This window comes from Salmo trutta, chromosome 36, assembly GCF_901001165.1.
Source record: "Salmo trutta chromosome 36, fSalTru1.1, whole genome shotgun sequence".
Classification (NCBI taxonomy): Eukaryota; Metazoa; Chordata; class Actinopteri; order Salmoniformes; family Salmonidae; genus Salmo; species Salmo trutta.
The window spans coordinates 29,158,975-29,181,820 of NC_042992.1; the positions used below are offsets into that span (position 1 = coordinate 29,158,975).

The 22,846-nt window shown below is 40.0% G+C and overlaps 1 long non-coding RNA gene across 1 annotated transcript; it reads left to right on the plus strand.

Annotated features, from left to right (window-relative positions):
* The first annotated feature begins 56 nt into the window (after nt 1–56).
* Nucleotides 57–1,323, plus strand: LOC115175803 (uncharacterized). The gene is made up of 2 exons (XR_003872100.1): nt 57–297; nt 452–1,323. It is a non-coding gene; the product is annotated as an uncharacterized LOC115175803 (long non-coding RNA).
* Nucleotides 1,324–22,846: the final 21,523 nt, after the last annotated feature.

Below are 22,846 nucleotides of genomic sequence, written 5' to 3' on the forward strand. Positions count from 1 at the left end.
GATGACGCAATCTTTGCAAGAGGGAGGTAATCTGATATTATTGGTCTTCATCTCCTGGCTCAGTCATTTCATTCGCGATAAATGGAGTTAACCGTGAGTTATGCCGCGTTCAAAACAACTGGCACCGGGGGAAAAAATGAACTCGGAATTACAAGTCGGAAACTCAGCCATCTTTCTAGAGTTGACTTCCCGACCTGAAGATCACTGACGTCATGATTTAAACTCGTTCCCAGTTGTCTTGAAAGTACCATTAGCATTCCCCGGAGCAGGTTAGATATGAATGTACCTGGCTAAAAGGTGAGCCACTTTCGTATGACCGGTTATCCCAAATTAAACTCAGAGTTGACTACAGTTACTTCGCTAACACCTCAAACCTGCTTCCGACGTTAAAAAAATATAAAATTGTTTAGCAAGATCCATGTGAAACACTGACTTTTCTCTGGGGTTTCAGTTGCTAGGTACAGGTAGGAGCAGCTGAAGAGACGGCTGCAGAAATAAAAATAAGATGGTTTAGAAGAGGTGGACATTGGAGGATGAGATGAGCACCTTCAGCAAGAAGAAAGCAGCTACTGAACTTCTCTGTGGCCACTCCTTCAACACCACTGCCAACCACAAAATGGCCAAACACTGCAAACTGTAAGAGAGATTCATTTTAAATGTAATCACATTAATCTGTCATCCCTTCAGTTCTAATTCACTTTCCACGCTCAACTTTATTTCTCCACCCTCAATTTCCATACCTGCTTAGATTGATAACCATATATGAGGATTATATACTGTGTCCTGTGAGTGTTACAAATCGAATGTTTACGAACCGAACGATGTATAGTTTCAAAGTAAAAATAGTGCCGTCTATTAATTTGACAGTGGTTACAATTCCCTAGGACCGTTCCTAGCTCTATACCAAAACAATTGATGGGACCCCATATTATTGTTTTCGTAACAGAATGGAGCTTTAAGATGGCATCTAAGGATACTAACCAAAATCGAAACAGATGCTCCAGAAACCTCAAGGGAGATCATTTTTTTTGGGACAAATATAAACTATAGATTTGACAGTAAATAAGTCGAAGCTATTTATTTAAAAAAGCAGAGCTTATGAAATTAATTTATACATTAACAGCTTGTTTTCTCATTTGAATCTTATTAATTTGGAACCAATATTAAGGCCATTAGGCCATTTGTTAAATAATTAAAATGTTTCCTTTTAATACTAGAAAAGCCCGGCCTCTTTGGATCCCCGTTCTGGCCAATGAGGGATAATTTTGACTCAACATTCAGTCTAATAAATACATTTTCAGTTTAATAAATACATTTTCAAAATAATGCTTTGGTTGTGTTTATGAAGGTCTTGGGTAACATAATACAAACAAAATAGTATTTCCAAGAACACAAATACATTTTCATTAGTTTGTTACTGCAGGCTGTCTGTTGCTGGCATGCTCAAATGTGGAGCGCATGGAACAGAGGATATTCTTGGAAAAAGTAATATTTTGAGCTCATCGATTCAATTTTGAGACTGATTTGGCAATGGTAAGTGTTTTCGAAACCTAAGAATCTGCTGTTTCTGATACTGTAGATAAATTCAATCGAAATATCTTATCTGCATGTGACTCTGTAGGAGGATTTGAAAAAGTCCCTTTTTGGCGTGGGGAAAAAAATGACCTCTTAACTGCTTATAACACAAATTCTGTTAGTGATATTGAAATTCTAACAACATATGACTTATTAAGGTTAAAAGTTAAGGATGGAGGGGGGAATTACTTAAAAAATGTTTTAAAAAAAATGTCTTGTGTTAAACACATTTGAGTCTGAAAAAAGTGATATAACTGTAAACCCAGAATATCTACATTAATTTTGAGTACCTATCATAAAAGTAATTTTGGAACATTAAAGTCAATGTCTTGAAGTACTCAACACAAGATATTACTTGTTTTAAACACACATTTATTTTCTCTAACCCAAAATGTATTGATATGTTTTTTTCCACTTTACTCAGTCTCTTGAAAGGTTCATGAGAAGAAATGATGAAGGGACAAAAGACCCATAGACATTAAAACCATTAGATGGTGATTGCGCTGACGTCATCCACGTAATCCTATGGAAAACTCCCGATGGCTGCGCATCATCAGAGATACTTTTGAGGATATGGGAAACCAGAGACATTTTTGAGGAGATGGCCAACTCATTAACGCCGTTTGTTGCCCATGCGTCGTCAATGGGCTGAGCGGTACATTCAGGGCGATTCTAGGACAAGTTGAGCTCTCCGTCAAGGAGTGAAATGGAGTCAATTGGGCGCTAGCTAAAAAACCCAACATTAGCATGAGTTTTGTGAACAAGAAGTACAGCATTGCACATTTTTTCTGAGATGTAAGATAAATAACTTGTTCTCTGTAATATTGTATAGTTCTGGAATCGTGACATTACGTACTTTCACGGAAAATAGGCAGTTTTCTCGACTCATACCCTGACTTTGAGAAGGGATTGGGTGATGCTGCATGACAATGACAACGCGATTAGTCGACAGTGTGCTGGGTGGACGTTATATATTTAATTATTCATTGCCTTTCTCCTTTCTCTACTATCTCATGCGTCATGTTGCTGAATGGCACAAAAAAATTGCTAAGAATCATTGTCGATGTAGTCATTTTCATCCTGCCTGAGAGTCAACCTTAATGCTTGTTTAGCAACACAACCGACGCCTAAGGAACTAGGGGGCAAAACAGACGGGATTGGGAGTTGGCTTAGATTGTTGACTATGGAAAGCCATTTGGGTCTTTACGTGTAAAAAAAAAAAAACATGTCAAATAACACTATTTGAGAGTCAAATAAGGTTTTAATTTGACATGTCAAAAAAAAAGTTATATTATAGTATTGTTGTGTGTGCTAAATTTGCACATGTAAGCCAAGCGCCAATATTACGATCAGTAGCACTGTCAAAGCTGCTGTAAAAAATAAATAACTCCTCGGCCACGATGTAGTTACAATACCACGTTGGTAATAAGGCATTATTTGTTTGACTGAATGGGACAACGTCTGTGTTAGCATTTGAAATAAGACCAGGATCAAACGTGCAGGATCAAAAATGTTAGCAAATATATTTTGATACAGATTTTATTAGCAACTTTTGGGGTAGTTAGCTTTAGCTTGGTACCTAGCGAGCACCAATGCAACCAGCCAGTAAACAATGACCAGATGAAACTGCAGCCATTTTCAATATTCTTAGCAATGATTTAGGAATCCATGTGACTAAATATTAGCTAGGCAACCACTTGTTGTTGTCCTATTGAAATCGAACTTCAGTTCATTAAAATAACTAGCTAGCTAGATAACGAACTAAACAAGCTAGCCAGCTATTTAACCCTGTTGCCCCAAGTTAACGTTATAAGCAGCTAGCTGGCTTCATCTGGCTAGTGCCGCTTGACCGGACCGGGTTATGTGTTGTGGAAATTGCGGTTCACCTTTTAAATAAAAGTCCCTCTGAAAGTGATGCAAATGGTTACAAATAGTGGAATCATGCCATATTTAGACTAGATAATGCGAAACAAGGTTGGAGTGTTGGAATGTGGAGCAATGAAATGGGGTATCAGTCTACTCAGTACCGAAGTCCTCCTCAGTTATCAGACTCCAAAACATCCATGTTGTATTGTTTTTCCTCTGGAATGGTGTTCAACAAACACATAATAGGTTGACTGGTACAATTGTAACAGTGTAGGTTCTGTCCCTCTCTTCGCCCCAACCCGGGCTCGAACCAGGGACCCTTGCACACATCAACAACTGACACCCCACGAAGCATCGTTACCCATCGCGCCACAAAAGCCGCGGCCCTTGCAACGCAAGGGGAAACCCTACTTCAAGTCTCAGAGCGAGTGACGTCACTGATTGAAACGCTATTAGCGCGCACCACCGCTAACTAACTAGCCATTTCACATCGGTTACACTCACCCCCCCCTTTGACCTCCTCCTTTTCCGCAGCAACCAATGATCCGGGTCAACAGCATCAATGTAACAGTGTAGGTTCCGTCCCTCTCTTCGCCCCAACCCGGGCTCGAACCAGGGACCCTTGCACACATCAACAACTGACACCCACCGAAGCATCGTTACCCATCGCGCCACAAAAGCCGCGGCCCTTGCAACGCAAGGGGAAACCCTACTTCAAGTCTCAGAGCGAGTAACGTCACTGATTGAAACGCTATTAGCGCGCACCACCGCTAACTAACTAGCCATTTCACATCGGTTACACAATAAATGTGGCTCATTTCACAGTTGTTTCAGAGTCCCGCAATATGAGCTACAATGCAAATATTTGTGTTATCTCTTCGCAGTTGTTTTCTGTGGGTTTCCATTTGTAGACCAATACCCCATTTTATTGATCCACAATGTACAGAGCAATGTGAATGTCAATACGCACAATAAGCTGACTGAGGAGGTGATTTCCCACAGCCAGTGACGCAATAAGAGCTACAATGCTAATATCTATTTAAACTCTTCACAGTTGTGTTCTGTTGGTGTCACTGAGTAAATTGATACCCCATGTCATTGATCCACAATCCATAGGTAATGCTGTACAGTAGGGATGCACGATATATCAGTGAACATATCGGGAATCGGACGTTATTAGCTAAAAATGCCATCATCGGTATCGGCCCGATGTCTAGCTTAACGCCTATGTGCAAAACCGATGTCAAAGCTGACGTACATACCTATATAACGTAGGCACATGACGTAATGCCATGTAAAATCTTGCACTACACGTCCAACACAGCTTTTGGCGACTGGTCAAACACCGGTACACACTAGCAAGTGCGCTATTTTTCAGATGTTGCCCTACCGGAGTTACACAGTAACAGCGTCACTGCTATTAGCTTCACAACATAAATGCCGTTTGGGTCTTTGCGTGTCAAAAAAGATACACATCAAAAACCACTCTTTGACAATAACACAATTTGGCGCGTTAAATAAGCTTTTAATTTGACATGTCAAATAACAGTTTCATTATAGAATGTTGTGTGTTCTGAATTTGCACGTGCAAGCCCAAGCGCCACCACTACTATCAGTAGCACTGTCAAAGCTGGCAAACAAGCAAACACTGGCCACGAACGATGTGTTTACAATACTGCATTATTTATTTGCCCGCTACTTCTGGGGTAGCTAGCTAGATTTAGCTTGGTACCTAGCTAGCACCAATACAACCAGCCTGAAAACAATGACCAGTAGAAACTGTAGTCATTTTCATTATTCTTAGCAATGATTTAGGAGTCCTTGTGAGTAAGTATTGTTGTTCGCCTAATGAAATTGAACTTCAGTTCATGAAAATAAATAGCTAGCCAGCTACTTAACCCTGTTGCCCAAAGCTAGCGTTAAAAGCAGCCAACTAGGGGAGCACGTGATGCTGCGGAGCTGAGCAGATGTTGACAAACCGAGCTCTTCAAAGTTATTCTATTATTACCTAAATAACAACGTTGAAACAATATTCTAACATCGGCTGATTAAATTGTCAGGTACTTACCTTCCCAACGAGCCATGGACCTCCGACCAAGAGGCAAGAAGGATGACCAAAACGTTGTTGATTCCCAAGATAACGATAACGCCACAGCTAGCAAGATTAGCATTAGCCCTCATAACTCAGACGACAGTTCCAGACTGTTACTCTTGGCAGCCTCGCGACATGTTGGCTACTCTCCTCCGGGAAATTCAGGATGGTAACAAAGGTCTTTCTATGAAAATTGACAGGAAATCGGCTGAACACCATTCTTCCAATGACGACTTGAAATCCTCCTTGAATGATCTCCTTTTGAGAACAACTGAGGCCAAGTTGCGCATTAGCACAGTTGAAGATACCACTGCTCGACATGACCAGGTTCTGATACAACTGCAGAAGGACAACGCCTACCTCAAAAACAAAGTAGACCAGATGGAGAACCAAAGCAGACGTAGTAATATCCGTGTGGTGGGATTGAAAGAGGACAGCGAGGGCCGTGACCTGGTCCGTTTCTTCACTCAATGGATCCCGGATGTCCTAGGCATAATCAACTTCACCAAACTGCTGGAAATCGAATGCGCCCACAGAACATCAGCGCCGAAACCCCGGCCAGATGAGCCCCACGGCCGTCCTGGTCAGGTTCCTCCGTTTCAAAGACAGAGAGAAGATACTGCAACTCGCAAGAGCCAAAGGGGACATCACCATCGATGGCAAGAGGGTCAGTCTTTTCCCGGATATGAGTGCCGATCTTGCCAGACGTCGCAAGCAGTTCAGACCTTTGGATCCGTTTACCCCGCTATCCGGTCGCAATTATTGATTTGTACATTTTCAACTAACCGTTTTTTCCCCGGGCTGAGTTCTATTACATTTACAGGAGAGTATATTTTGGTTTAGTCAATATCCACTGGGCGAGGCAAATAAGTGGGTTTAGGCCCACTGTTTTCCCCCCATTTATGTTTCTCCTCTCCCGAAAAGAGACTCAAGCAGCCCTTACCGTGGGCAGTAAATATTCAGCCATAAATGTCTATTCACAACGTTTGTTTTCAATTTAGAGAGCTCGCAGGTTTTAGTTTACGCCAAGGTTTAGCTAGTAAGAGCAAGATGGAAAGCGAGCAGCAACGTATTTCTACAAGTGTATTCATGTTTGATTGTTGGGATTGTTGTTTTAGTCTGACAATTGGGGTGGGTGGGATTTGTTTTCCCTTCTTTTTTTCCATGTTTATTGTTGTTTCCTTCCTAAAGAGACACACAGGTCACTTCTGCCTTCAAACCAAAGTTGAAACATTTCCTGACTATTTACATATGAGAGATTTCCATTCGGTTACACATTTGAAACCTAACCTATGCTTAATCCACTAAAATATGTCACATTCAACTTAAAAGGTCTTAACAGCCCGATTAAAAGGAAAAGAGTCTATACATACCTTAAGAAATTAAAGGCTGACATTGTGTTTCTACAAGAAACACATCTTACAGCCAGCGAACACAAGAAATTGAAGAGGGAATGGGTAGGACAAGTTTTTGCGTCCTCTTTTAACTCCAAAGCAAGAGGAACAGCAATTTTGATAAGTAGACACATCCCCTTCTGCGTCAACAACACCATCTCTGATCCCTCGGGCAGGTTTGTTTTGGTGCAGGGCCATATGTTTTCAGAGTCTTGGACCCTATTGAATATTTATGCTCCTAACTTCGATGACCATATGTTTATACAGAATGTCTTCCTTCAGGTCACTCAGGCACCACCAGGATGGCTACTGGTTGGAGGAGATTTTAATTTTTGTTTAGATACAGTTCTTGATAGGTCCTCTGATAAACCCTCACTTCTTACCAAAGCCGCCAAGCTCACCATGTCATTCATGAAAGATCTCAATTTACTAGACATCTGGAGACAGTTGCACCCACAGGATAGGGACTACTCGTTTTATTCACACCCACACAAGACACACGCACGCATAGGTAACTTTTTACTATCGACCCAACTGTTTCATAGAGTGTTAGATATCGAGTATCTCCCCAGATTGCTTAGTGACTGACCATTCTCCTCTGGTATTATCAATCTTCATTCCTACCAAGGTAAATGGAGCATATAGATGGAGACTAAATTCTACACTCCTAAAGCAACCTGAATTTTGTGCATTCATCAAAGAGCAGATCAATATTTTTACTTCGACAAACAAACCCTCCGCTCCTGACAGTTTCATTCTTTGGGACACATTGAAAGCCTATCTGAGGGGAAAGATCATTTCCTATACTAAAGGATTGAAGAGAAAACACGGTGTGGAACTGCATGTCCTTGAATCTGAAATCTCCGAGCTGGAGAAAACCTACCAAAGAGGCCCGACTAAAGATCTATACAGGCTTTTGGTAAATAAAAAACTGAAATATAATATTCTGAACACATATCAAGCTGAGAGGGCCACCATGAAATCAAAACAGCGTTATTACGAGCTTGGAGAGAAAGCTCACAAAGTATTGGCATGGCAACTGAAAGCAGAGGAAAGTAAGAGGACAATTAATGCTATAGAAACTCTTACTAATGAGATATCTTTCGACCCTACTGAAATTAATAATACTCTTAAGAAATACTATGAAGACCTCTACACTTCCCAATCAAGCAATGATCTATCAGAGATCGACTACTTTCTCTCCTCTCTCAACCTCCCATGCCTGTCAGAGGAAGACAGAGAGCACCTGAGTGAACACTTCTCAGCTCCTGAATTGTTGGAAGCCATTAAATCCTTACCTTCTAATAAATCTCCTGGGGAGGATGGCTTCCCTCCAGAGTTCTATAAAGAATTTAGGGAGCTGTTGGTCCCCTACCTTATGGAGGTACTTAAAAAAGCCGGGGAAGACAACTGCTTTCCAGAGTCTTTCTCTCAAGCAGTGATTACTGTAATCCACAAGAAAGGGAAAAACCTGCTAAAGTGCGCCTCCTATAGACCAATCTCTCTCCTTAACACAGATTGTAAACTGGTCACCAAGATGCTATCTAAGAGACTGGAGTCATGTCTTCCCCTGTTGGTCAACCCAGATCAGACTGGCTTCATAATTAATAGACTGTCCTCCAATAATCTCAGAAGGTTCTTTGATATAATTCACCTTGCTAACAAAAACAAAATACCTAGTGTCACAGTCTCCCTCGACGCTGAAAAGGCCTTTGATAGGGTTGAATGGCCATACCTTTTTCGCGTCTTGGAAAAGTTTGGTTTAGGTACCGTGTTTGTAAATTTGATAAAATCACTCTACAAATCTCCTAAAGCTAGGATTGCTACCAATGGGATTACTTCCTCCTCTTTCCCTCTCTATAGGGGGAACAGACAAGGTTGCCCAATTAGCCCCCACCTCTTTGCCCTCGCCATCGAACCGTTGGCTGAGGCTATTAGAACGTGTCCTGACATACATGGCTTTGAGGTGGGCCCCCAGACCCATAAATTATCACTCTTTGCGGACGACCTTATCTTATTTCTAACAAACCCAGAACACTCCCTCTCTCACTTGCAGATCCTACTACAGTGTTATAGTTCTTTCTCTGGATATAAGGTTCATTTTGACAAAAGCGAAATCTTACCGTTGTCTGTCTTTGACCATCATACCATCAAGCACAAGTTTCCTTTTAGATGGTCGCCTCTGGGCTTCACATATTTGGGCATAATGGTGGATGGTAACCTGAACAACCTCTATAAACTCAATCTGGCCAGCTTGTTGCAAAAGGTGGAGGGTGACCTGTGTAAGTGGATGGACTTGCCCCTCACTCTACTGGGTAGAATCAATGTGATTTATATATTTGTTTCAATCTCTCCCTATCCCTGTGCCCGCAGCATTCTTTTCCTCTCTCGACAAGCTGACCAGACGGTTTATCTGGCACGGCAAAACCCCGAGGGTTAGCCTGGACAAACTGACCCTGGATTACGGTCAAGGGGGCTTAAACCTCCCCAATTTTAGAATGTACTACTGGGCTGCACAGTCTAGGTTTCTGGCTCAGAGGTTTGGCAATGGTCCCTCTCCCTCATGGTTGAACATTGAAAAGCTTGAGGTAAATGACGACACGAGGGCAGAATTGTTTTACAAATGGGACAGAAAATCTATAAAAACCATCACAGACAACCCTTTAATCATACATTCTGTCCTGGCATGGTGTAAACTGCACGAGCTGTTCAGACGAGGGGGATTTCTTTCCCCTAAAACCCCTTTATGGAACAACAGACTGATCCCTATGTTTTTCCAGAATAGTAACTTTAGACCATGGTCTGATAAGGGGATCCCTCTTTTGAAACACTGTTATGAGGAGGGAGTTCTTATGTCTTTTGATCAGCTGAAACAGAAATACCACTTGTCTAACAGGGACTTCTTTAGCTACCTACAACTACGAAACTTTATTAGGGTGACTCTCAAGGGACAATGGAACCTACCTAAGATGTCACCTATTGAACAACTCTGCCATTCAAGACCATTTCCCGTGTTTACGATGCTCTTATGTCAGGACTAACGCTGCCTGAGCTAGAAAACCCCCGACTTAGATGGGAAAAAGATCTGGGTATTGACCTTGATGAGGGTCTATGGAGTGACTTATGCAGGGATGGTGTTACATCCCCATTGAACTCCAGATACAGACTGATCCAGTTTAATTTCCTCCATCAGCTCTATATCACCCCATCTAAACTGCACAAGTTCAACTCTGATATCTCCTCCCTATGTTTTAGATGTGGCTCAGATGAAGGAACATTCCTCCATTCTACTTGGCAGTGTTCAAAACTACACGGTTTCTGGCAGGGGGTATGCGATACCATATCCTCAATTCACGGGGTTGCATTCCCTTTAGACCCGGAGGTCTGTTTACTGGGTAACTTTACTAACACTAATCTTAGGCAAAGCCATACTATAAAGCTAACAGAAATATTGCTAGCGATTGCCAAGAAATGTATTGCCTTGAAATGGAAATCGGATTCCTCCCTGCCAGTTGCAATGTGGCTATCGGAAGTTAATAGTTGTATCCCACTGGAGAAAATCACTTACTGCTTGAGGAATAAGTTAAAGACATTTTCCAGAATTTGGCAACCTTTTATTGACTATATGGAGAATCTCCCCCCACATCACATTGATTGAATTTCTAGATAATCCTTATATAATGTTTCACACGTAATGTATAATATGTATTTTTTATTTTACTCTTTATGACTTTTATGTGTTATGTATGGTTGTATATATATATATATATAAAAAAAAAAATTGTTACGCTCGTCTGTTACCGTCACTTTGTCCAATTGGTGTCTAATATCTTTTCACTTTTGTTTTGAATGTGCTTAATTGGAAAAAATATATATATATATAAAAAAGAAAAGCAGCCAACTAGCTTCATCTGGCTAGTGAAGCTCAACCGGACCGGGTTATATGTTGTGACGCTAGCCACAATAAGGATTAGGCACAATAGTGGAATTTGAGGTTTACCTTCAAAATAAAAGTACCTATTTGAAAGTGATGCAGAAGGTTACAGTTGGTGGAATCATGCCATATTTAGATGAGATAATGTTAAACAAGGTTGGAATGTGAAGCAATGAAATGGGGTATCAGTCTACTCGGTTTCACCCATAGAACACAACTCTGAAGAGTTTATGCAAATACACTACTGGTCAAAAGTTTTAGAACACCTACTCATTCAAGGGTTTTTCTTTATTTTTTACTATGAAATAACACATATGGAATCATGTAGTAACCAAAAAAGTGTATTTCATATTTGAGATTCTTCAAATAACCACCCTTTGCCTTGATGACAGCTTTGCACACTTGGCATTCTCTCAACCAGCTTCATGAAGTAGTCTCCTGGAATGCATTTCAGTTAACAGGTGTGCCTTCTTAAAAGTTAATTTGTGGAATTTCTTTCCTTCTTAATGCATTTGAGCCAATCAGTTGTGTTGTGACAAGGTAGGGGGGTATACAGAAGATAGCCCTATTTGGTAAAAGACCAATTCCATATTATGGCAATAACAGCTCAAATAAGCAAAGAGAAATGACAGTCCATCATTATTTTAAGACATGAAGGTCAGTCAATACTGAACATTTCAAGAACTTTCAAAGTTTCTTAAAGTGCAGTTGCAAAAACCATCAAGCGCTATGATGAAACTGGGGCGGCAGGTAGCCTAGTGATTAGAGCGTTGGACGAGTAACCGAAAGGTTGCAAGATCGAATCCCTGAGCTCACAAGGTAAAAATCTGTAGTTCTGCCCCTGAACAAGGCAGTTAACCCACTGTTCTTAGGCCGTCATTGAAAATATATATTTTTTCTTAACTGACTTGCCTAGTTAAATAAAGGTCAAAATAAAATTAAAAAAAACTGGCTCTCATGAGGACTGGCATAGGAATGGAGGATACGTTCATTAGATTTACCAGCCTCAGAAATTGTAGTCCAAATAAATGCTTCACAGAGTTCAAGTAACAGACACATCTCAACATCAACAGATGAGACTCTGTGAATCAGGCCTTTATGGTCAAATTTCTGTAAAGAAACCACTACTAAAGGACACCAATAGGGAGAAGAGACTTGCTAGGGCCAAGAAACACAAGCAAATTGGAGATGTTTGGTTCCAACTTCCATGTCTTTGTGAGAAGCGGTGTGGGTGAACGGATTATCTCTGCATGTGTATTTCCCACTGTAAAGCATGAAGGAGGAGGTGTTATGGTGCTTTGCTGGTGACACTGTCTGTGATTTATTTAGAATTCAAGGCACACTTAACCAGCATGTCTACCACAGTATTCTGCAGCTATACGCCATCCCATCTTGTTTGAGCTTAGTGGGACTATCATTTGTTTTTCAACAGGACAATGACCCAACATAGAGTGATGAAGTGCTGCATCAGATGACCTGGCCTCCACAATCACCCGACCTCAACCAAATTGAGATGGTTTTGGATGAGTCGGACCGCAGAGTGAAGGAAAAGCAGCCAACAAGTGCTCAGCATATGTGGGAACTCCTTCAAGACTGTTGGAAAAGCATTTCAGGTGAAGCTGGTTGAGAGAATACCAAGAGTGTGCAAATCTGTCATCAAGGCAAAGGTTGACAATTTGAATAATCTCAAAAATACAATATATTTTCATGTATACTTTTTTGGTTACTACATGATAACATATGTGGTATTTCATAGTTTTGATGTCTTCACTATTATTCTACAATGTAGAAAATAGTACAAATAAAGAAAAACCCTGGAATGAGTAGGTGTGTCCAAACCTTTGACTGGTACTGTATCTACGCCAGTCAGGGTTCTCAACTCTGGCATACAAGAAAAACATACAAGAAAAACAAGTACAGAAACAGGCTCAATGCTGAACATGACCTCCGTGTTGCGCTGTCAAACCCAGAAGACAACCTGTGTGATTTGATCAATCAGTTTATTACAGTTCAGAATAAAAAATATATATTGTATTTTAACAGCAACAGTTCTAACCTAGACTTTTTTTCAACAATACTTCCTACAGTAACATGTACAGTAGGCCTGCATTTTTCATCTGTACTATTACTTAGGGTTGCACTATCAAAAACTCAAACTGTGATCAATGAGTTTATTCCAGTTAAGATTTAAAATTATTGATTGTATTTTAACACCAACAGTTCCAACCTAGACAGATGTAGTGTTTTTTAATGGGAAAAAATAAATATGCATAGCTATTTATATGGGTATTTCATTGTTATTTGTTTTTGGCTTATGGGCAATGAAATGTAACAGTATTTACGTATAGTTTTAATTTTTTTTAATTTATGTATATTTTCATAAACTTGGGTCTCAGGAAAACAGAATTTCTAATTTGGGTCCCAGGCTGAAAAAGTCTAAGAGCCCCTATTATCAACGTTATTTATATATATTTTTTTTGATTATTATATATATTTTTTATTATTTTATTATTTTTTATTAATTAAACTACGTAAAAAAGTAATGCACGTGTTAACTGAATATGTGACGTACAGTCATATCCAGGTCCTGATTGGGAAGAAAGCTTATTTGTTGTATTAAATAGTGTTGACTTGTATATTTTTGATACGCAAAAGTCGAAACGGCGCTCCATTTATACAGGTCCTGGTTGGTCAACAAGCTTATTGGACGCATCAAATAGTATGTGTATTTTTTTTGACACGCAAAGAACCAAACTGCATTCCATAGTTGACAATATGTTAACTCTTATTTATTCTCCAATGTTTATTTAAAACATAAATACGTTTGCACAATGAACACTTGTCTCTCAGAACATCGTTACAGTTGTTGTTTAGCTAGCTAGCCAATCGTAGACATATTTAACGTTACATTGACATGACATCAGTCAAAACACCTCAAAACAAGACATGGTATCAATAACAAGCTGAAACAAGTCACGTACGATTCCCCACATGGCAGTTTCTTGTCGTTGTTGGTAGAATCACAACAACTTTGGCCGTTCTGGCGATTGTAATTTACATAGGCTTTCTAGGGCAGATCAGGGCTTTTGGCACCGCTCGGGTTGCTACGCAGTAGCCGATCAGCAGAGCTTGCGACTTGACGCTCCAGACCGGACACTGGGGGCCTGCAAAGACTTCCTACATCAGTCAGAATACTTCACTATTGTAGTCATATTTTGTCTCTACAGCAAGAGGGCGCCAAATGATCAGGTTCTGGTTAGTTATTGTTCAACATACAGGCCCGGTCCAAATACATTGAAAATGCATTCTTAAATGTCTGAATTGGTGAAAGCTAACATTACAAGTTTTCCAATAGCCATTATGTGGAGTGTGGAGCTTGCAATGCCAGTGTCGGTTCCCACTGGAGTCCTCCACACAAAAATGTATGCATGCTCTACTCAGGGGCGAAAATCTGATATCAACTTTGGAGGGGACAATTACATGAAATTTTCTCAAGAGCAATTCCTGAGGGGGACACCAAAAGTAGTGCTGTAACACATAGCCTACATTGTAATATGGTAAATGTATATTGAGGAACCAAAGAAATAAGGTGTTTGACGTACTCCTAACTTACCGGTACCCAAAACTACACAACTAATCACAACAGCAATACCATTGCCTTTAACAAATCTTAGTTCAGTCACCAGTTTAAGTTGAGAGTGGGGGTATCCGTGGCATTTTCCAATTATGTTCCTATTTTACAAGTCAAAAAAATGTAGAACCTTTTATAATGTTGCCAAACAAAGACTCAACAAACTTACCTGAGACTCCCTGTCTCTGCCAGTCTGTCCCTGCATATCTGTCCCCAACTCTGCTGTCTGTGTGCCATCTGTTGCCTGCTCTGCCCAATGACATCATTGTGAAACATTTCCATTAGAATTTCATTTCTTTCTTATGAACATTTTATCAACTAGTCTTTGAGATATTAGGCTACTAGGGTTCTTACTTTGCGTTTTGGTGTACTGAAAAATACTCTGATGTCCGTCTTTTATTTTTCTGCCATTTTTCTACCTGGCTGGCTGGCTACACACACACACACAGTGTGTAGGTTATTTACAGTAGGAGATGGGCTTCTATCATCTTATCTTTTATAATTCTATTTGGGCTTCGATCTAAAATGTAGCTAGCAAATGTGAAACGGATAAAAATTACAAGAGTTGACAGCTGTATGAGTTCACCATTTACACAACATATGCTGCAACCTTTTGTAATTTTAATAGTTTGTTTCATATTGGCTGACTTCCAACAACAGCTGAATTTGCAAAGCTAGCGAGCACCAATTCCGTTTCAGTGGTGTTTGCTATAATCTTTGCTACCCGGGTTCAATAAAATAAATAAATAAAAGTTCCCTTGCGACAATTTAGCTTTTGCAACGAGACCATTAAATATATTTAAGACAATGGTAGAAGAGTGTAGTTCTGTTCAGTTTGGACTTCAGTTTATCGCTAACCTTATCACAGGGACTTTGAAGCACTAACTTACATCATCTGCATGCTGATCTTGGAATAAATTGACGATAGCAAAGATTCTATCTTTGACGAGGCCACATAAATGGAATAGGTACTAGCTAGCTTAATAGTTAATATTTGCGCGCTAGCTCTGCATATTCAGCTAGTGTGTGTGCGCGATTGACTGGATTAACCTCACGTCAGTTATGTTCGTTGAGTGCCTTTCAGACAGTAGATACGACCCCTCTGTTAGCTTGCCAACTAAGAAACTGGCAGTGGATCAAACCATTGTGAGGCAAAGGGTGGGGGGGTCGCAATCTTTTGAAACTTAAAAATGCGCTATTAAGTGTCTATAATCAGCACAATTGCTTTCATTGCATATTATTAATATTATTTAAATTACATAGTTATGTTTCAGTGATATATTGGGGGGGACAAATCATATTTTTCCCAGGATGGGGGGGTCGTGTCCCCCCCGGGATTTCCGCCCCTGGCTCTACTGTGATTCGCTTTCAATAAAAGCATCTACAAAATTATAATATAAACTAAGCACGTATTGTTCATCTTTCATGTCATACCATGGCATTCACACATAAAACAAGGAGGATGTTCCTTATCGTGGATGTAATGGCATGTTCAATAGAACAGATTCAATGAAACCAGAACACCTTTCAGCGTCATAGTAAAAGTCAGGGAAATGTCAGGGAGTGAGTCAACTCTTAAACAAACATGCCATCTTATCATATGACATCCAATGACAAACCAAACCAGTTTTAAGTCAACCATGACCGTTTAGGGTGTGGCTAGTTATTGGAGGATGGGAATGCCTAAGACCACAATAAATAATCAGAAACTTGAAATCACATTTCACATATCCAAATAGTGTTGTGTAAGAGTAAGTTGTACAATTCACATCTGATAAATATAAGTTAGGATTTGTTACGATTGCGTCACTGCAAATCGTTAGTTGGGATGTGTGCAAAAAACAATTCTATCATTGGTCAAAACACTGACACACTGACTGGGGATGTTGCTCTTCGCAAGATGACACGTTTTCTCTAACTGAATACATTTCTACCTGTACATGTGTTTTGTTTACTGTGGCAAGTAGCCATCCTATAAGCAGGAAGGAGTTCTATCGAAATAATCCACTTCACAGAGGTTTAACGGCATGCACCAGGCCAATTTTTATAGTACGATAGTACAGTGAGGGAAAAAAGTATTTGATCCCCTGCTGATTTTGTACGTTTGTCCACTGACAAAGAAATGTATTTATTTATTTCACCTTTATTTAACCAGGTAGGCAAGTTGAGAACAAGTTCTCATTTACAATTGCGACCTGGCCAAGATAAAGCAAAGCAGTTCGACAACATACAAAAACACAGAGTTACACATGGAGTAAAACAACATACAATCAATGAAGTAGTAGAAAAAAATAAGACTATATACAATGTGAGCAAATGATGTGAGATAAGGGAGGTAAAGGCAAATGATCAGTCTATAATTTGAATGGTAGGTTTATGTGAACAGTGAGAGACAGAATAACAACAAACAAATCCAGAAAAACGCATGTTAAAAATGTTATAAATTGATTTGCATTTTAATGAGGGAAATAAGTAAAACATGACTTAGTACTTGGTGGCAAAACCCTTGTTGGCAATCACAAAGGTCAGACATTTCTTGTAGTTGGCCACCAGGTTTGCACACATCTCAGGAGGGATTTTGTCCCACTCCTCTTTGTAGATCTTCTCCAAGTCATAAAGGTTTCGAGGCTGACGTTTGGCAACTCGAACCTTCAGCTCCCTCCACAGATTTTCTATGGGATTAAGGTCTGGAGACTGGCTAGGCCACTCCAGGACCTTAATGTGCTTCTTCTTGAGCCACTCCTTTGTTGCCTTGTCCGTGTGTTTTGGGTCATTGTCATGCTGGAATACCCATCCACAACCCATTTTCAATGCCCTGGCTGAGGGAAGGAGGTTCTCACCTAAGATTTGACAGTACATGGCCCCGTCCATCGTCCCTTTGATGCGGTGAAGTTGTCCTGTCCCCTTAGCAGAAAAACACCCCCAAAGCATAATGTTTCCACCTCCATGTTTGATGGTGTTCTTGGGGTCATAGGCAGCATTCCTCCTCCAAACACGGCGAGTTGAGTTGATGCCAAAGAGCTCCATTTTGGTCTCATCTGACCACAACACTTTCACCCAGTTGTCCTCTGAATCATTCAGATGTTCATTGGCAAACTTCAGACGGGCATGTATATGTGCTTTCTTGAGCAGTGGGACCTTGCGGGCGTTGCAGGATTTCAGTCCTTCACAGCGTAGTGTGTTACCAATTGTTTTCTTGGTGACTATGGTCCCAGCTGCCTTGAGATCATTGACAAGATCCTCCCGTGTAGTTCTGGGCTGATTCCTCACCGTTCTCATGATCATTGCAACTCCACGAGGTGAGATCTTGCATGGAGCCCCAGGCCGAGGGAGATTGACAGTTCTTTTGTGTTTCTTCCATTTGTGAATAATCGCACCAACTGTTGTCACCTTCTCACCAAGCTGCTTGGCGATGGTCTTGTAGCCCATTCCAGCCTTGTGTAGGTCTACAATCTTGTCCCTGACATCCTTGGAGAGCTCTTTGGTCTTGGCCATGGTGGAGAGTTTGGAATCTGATTGATTGATTGCTTCTGTGGACAGGTGTCTTTTATACAGGTAACAAACTGAGATTAGGAGCACTCCCTTGTGCTCCTAATCTCAGTTTGTTACCTGTATAAAAGACACCTCAGAGACAGAAATATTTCTGATTGATAAGGGGGTCAAATACTTATTTCCCTCATTAAAATGCAAATCAATTTCTAACATTTTTAACATGAGTTTTTCTGGATTTTTTTGTTGTTATTCTGTCTCTCACTGTTCAAATAAACCTACCATTAAAATTATAGACTGATCATTTATTTGTCAGTGGGCAAACGTACAAAATCAGCAGGGGATCAAATACTTTTTTCCCTCACTGTATAAATAAAGGTTGTAAATACACCTGGCTGGCTAAGTTTTAGGAAATATCCTGTATTTGTATTTGATTCTGACTCCATTTCTGGTTAAGCTAAAGTTGTAAAAGCTATAAAGGGCTTTTCACATTGCTGAGACAAACAGAGCCAAGCTCTACTGAGCTGTCATCCACTAGTTGCTGGAACCATGCTGGAAAGGACAATGTTACAAGAAAATATCCAATCCAGCACAGTATGGTTTGGGTCAGTTCAGTAGTGTGAAAGGGTATACGTTAACACAGCAACTTACCTCACCACCTTGATTAAGTTGTAGACAATCCCTATGAATCATCTTAAAGTGGCTTAGCAATGAATTGATCAAGGAAACACTGGATTTTGCAATGCCTCACCAGCCTGGAAAGCATTCAACACTAATATGTTCTGGGTTTGTCATCAACATATTTCACACATTCTACGTCATATGCAGAGGTGTCTCTACATGTCTGGGTGTTATTATGTGTAATTAAGACAGTCAGACAGACGCGCACCAGAATAGAAAGGGCGGTGAGTTAGGAACATTCCAACTCAAGGTGTCTTTAAAAAAAGGCACTCCCTTCCCCAACGTCAAAATATCTTTACAAGACCCTCCCCTTGTATTGTAAAAAATATTGCACACCCTCCATCCTCATAGAATTAACTAAAAATATTTTTTAACGATAACTGTAGCTAGCAACCCTGTGTTTATAAACATGGATATCAACTTTGACACTTCAGCATGTTTTTGTAGCCCAGTAGATGCCATGCAGGGCTATGGGCCAGAAGGTTGAGAGTTCGCCAACCACCACGGACTCTACAAACTCATACAAATTAACATTTCCCATCCATAGTTAGAGTCAAGTTCACTCAAAGAGCACTTACACAATATTAGTACCTTATAGAAAGAGTAAACATACTGATCATCTGGTTTTACAAAACTTGCTTTTTAGGATAGAGAAAATATTTCCAAATATTCTAATGAACACCCTTATTTTTAATGCCTTATTTTACATACCGGAACTGGGGTGGGGAGGTCATCCAAAATACGGGAGGGTTGTCTTACTTTTTTTTTTTTTTGCTTTTGGGAGGGTTGTGTGTGTGTTTTTTAAATTGGGAAAAGGGGAGGTTAGTGCATTTTTTTCCCCCTGGTTTACATTTGCTTTTTTGCAGGATTTACTATATAATGTCTTCCATCTTAGCCACATTTCCTCATCTGCTTTCATGCCCCTCCCCTATATCAAGGTGTTTTGGTACTTCCCTTATGCACTACGCTTTTCCTCATGCTAACATTTACTATGTCACAGGTCAGTATAGTCTACCAGTATATCCTGCCCTCCATCCACCATTCATAGTGACAATAGTGGTAGGTGGATCATTTGTCCAGATCTGCAGTAGGATAACTAGCAATCATACCACATATAAAAGCATTTAAAGCTGCATCAATTTTCAGTATGAATCCACAATAACAAATCAGAATAGCTGATAGGCAGCAGAGAGGCCAGGTGCATCATTGCGCATGAAAGAACAGTGAAGACATGAAACACGCAGCTCAAAAAGTTCCCTTATTGATCATGTTTAGGGACAATATCCTACCTAGATTAGCCTACAACACCACAATGCAATAAATAATTGCATTATTGTTTTCACGTGAGTACAAGATTCTACTCTAGGCTGCTTTGAAAATGTCATTTGAATAACTGCGCAAAAGCCCTGTGTTTCATTTAATTTGGATCAGTTGTGGGTCTACTCTCGACAGTGTAGAAGTTCTAGAAAATAAAGTAGCAGGCCAGTCTGGCTTTTTATTTCTGATACTGAGATGTGCACTCAGTTTGTCTTTACATGAAAACATGTGTATACTTTAAATGCATACATTCAACAGCTGATGATACCAAAATGAACAAATGGCAGGAAATCACACATTAGATGCCTTTGCAGTATGAATAAGCCTAGTATGTTGATATTCATTGCCTACTGCATATGTTTTTACTAAACAGTATGTTCTAAATAATAAGTAGTACGATTAGTACACAGAAGTATGTACTTTTAGTAAGTAGTAGGGAAGACATATATATTGGACATGGACCATGCCTCGGGATTTGATGAATGTCAAATGTCAAATGAACACAAATATCTTCTTTCCCAGCACTGTCTCTAGGTTGGTGTACAACAGTCTTAAATCTGGTCACACCCTAAAAAGTCACACCCTCGAAGATAAACATACTCTCTCAAACTTGTGTTGTGTTTGCAACTAGCAAGTACAACAGAAATGCACAGACATTACATCCCTATAAACAGTCCTTATTAGTCAAGAAGACTCTGATAGTAACAATTAGACATGTTGAGTCAGGCATCACTCTCAGGGATATACAGGTTCAAAAGTGATACTCACATTTTGAAAGAAAATCACCCGAATTTCTTAACTAAATAATTTGGGTAACACTTTGTGAATGTTAAAGGTGCCATAACAACCTAATATTTAAAAATAATTCAAAAGAAAGCAGAATAAGTTATTTTTTCATTACAGTATTAAGTAGCAGTATTGTTGCTGGTGTTGCTGACTGGATTAGTCCTGTGCACCACAAGGCTGTATTAGACTCTGCTGAGCTAAAGCCAAGGCATCAGCTTCTGGCTCAATGGGTGTTAGGCCGGGTATCTTTAAAGCACTTCCTGACTATCGCTAATGTTAAAAAGGCTTTATAAAATAAATGTGATTGATTTGATTGGAGCTAATACATGTCTTCAGGTATCAGGCAAGGTTACTGAACACATTACAATGTCATCAATTGCTCTGACCTGAGTTCAAATAGTATTGAGCCTGTCTGGAGTAGAGTGCCAGAAAGATGTGGTTTGCTCTTTTGGGACTATTACAATGGTCCCATTGTGCCAGGCAAGCTCAATCATCGACCACAGCTCATTAGAGTATTTGAAATATACTATTTATCCAGGTCTGGTTCCAACCCCTTCTGCCATTGTGTCCTTGAGCAAGGCACATAAACCCCTGAACTGCTACCTGGGTACTGCACTGAGGCTTACCTGATGCTCCCAGACTATTGCGTGGATAGTATGTCAGAGGGTTGGGTACTGTGACAGGTGGAATACACATTTTCGTTGTTCTGATAAACAAGGCAACATTAAACATGTCCTCCAACTAATAAATGTAGGTTATCGTGTGTGACCACATTTTATCCAATATATTGACCAGATACTCAAGTGGCCGCTCTAACAATTAAAATAAATGTGTTCAAAATAGAAAGCAGTTAGCCTGGGTACCAGTGCAAGGCTTGACATTCAGGTCATTTCAATTGTGAGTGATTTCATGTTTCATTTGCATAATAAAATCACATAATAAAATCATGTGATTTTTACAGTGTTTATAAATACAGGGTAATTGTGTGAAATTTACAGAGAGTATAGGCCTAATGTTTTTGAATTAAAATGGCCAACATACTTCCCGTGGGTACTTTTTTTATTGTCATGCCAGATACTCAAGGTTGTGACCCAGTCCGTGTACATCTTAGACAATGGTTTTCTGATGTAAAACGGAAACGTCAGCAACGTGACAAAGGCACGTTTTTCTTTCTTTTTCATTCTTTTATTTTATTTTATTTTTACATAAAACACATAGGTTGTTGTTATCTCGTTTTTTGCAGATTAACAAAAAAAGAGATGCCGAGATGCAGCAGTGTGTACGAAGACTCTCCGGTGACAGTGTCTGAGGGGTTGGCTGAGAGAGTTTTTAAGGTGACTGTGGAGAGGGCCAGAGCGGCGGTGAGCAACCCTTATACTGCATGCACACCGCCATGGAGCTATCGAGAACACTCCCTGTGGTACAGCCGTTACTGGTAAGATGGGGAGAAAGAAGGGATGAGGGAGGAGATGTGTGTAGGTGGTGAGGAGGCGGAACATGTCGTACCCTCTGTCCTGAAGAGGTGAGTGTGCGAGGGCGCTAACCTGCTACGCTCCCTCTGAGGAAGAACATCCCGGAAAACATTACCTTCCTCTCCATTTTGTGTGTTGTGTGTGTGTGTCCAGTTGTTTTAGTCTACTCATAAAAGTGTGCTTGTCTTTCAAGAAATTCCACAAATTAACTTTTAACAAGGCACACCTACCTCATGAAGCTGGTTGAGAGAATGCCAAGAGTGTGCAAAGCTGTCATCAAGGCAAAGGGTGGAAACTTTGAAGAATCTCAAATATAAAGTATATTTAGATTTGTTTAACACTTTTTTTGGTTACTACGTGATTCCATATGTGTTATTTCATAGTTTTGATGTCTTCACTATTATTCTACAATGTAGAAAATAGTACAAATAAAGAAAAACCCTTGAATGAGTAGGTGTCTCCAAACTTTAGACCGGTACTGAATGTGTGTATGTATGTACAGTTTATGTCTATATACAGTGCATTTGGAAGGTATTCAGACCCCTTTACTTTTTCTACATTTTGTTACGTTACAGCCTTATTCTAAAATTGATTAAGTTGTTGTTTCCC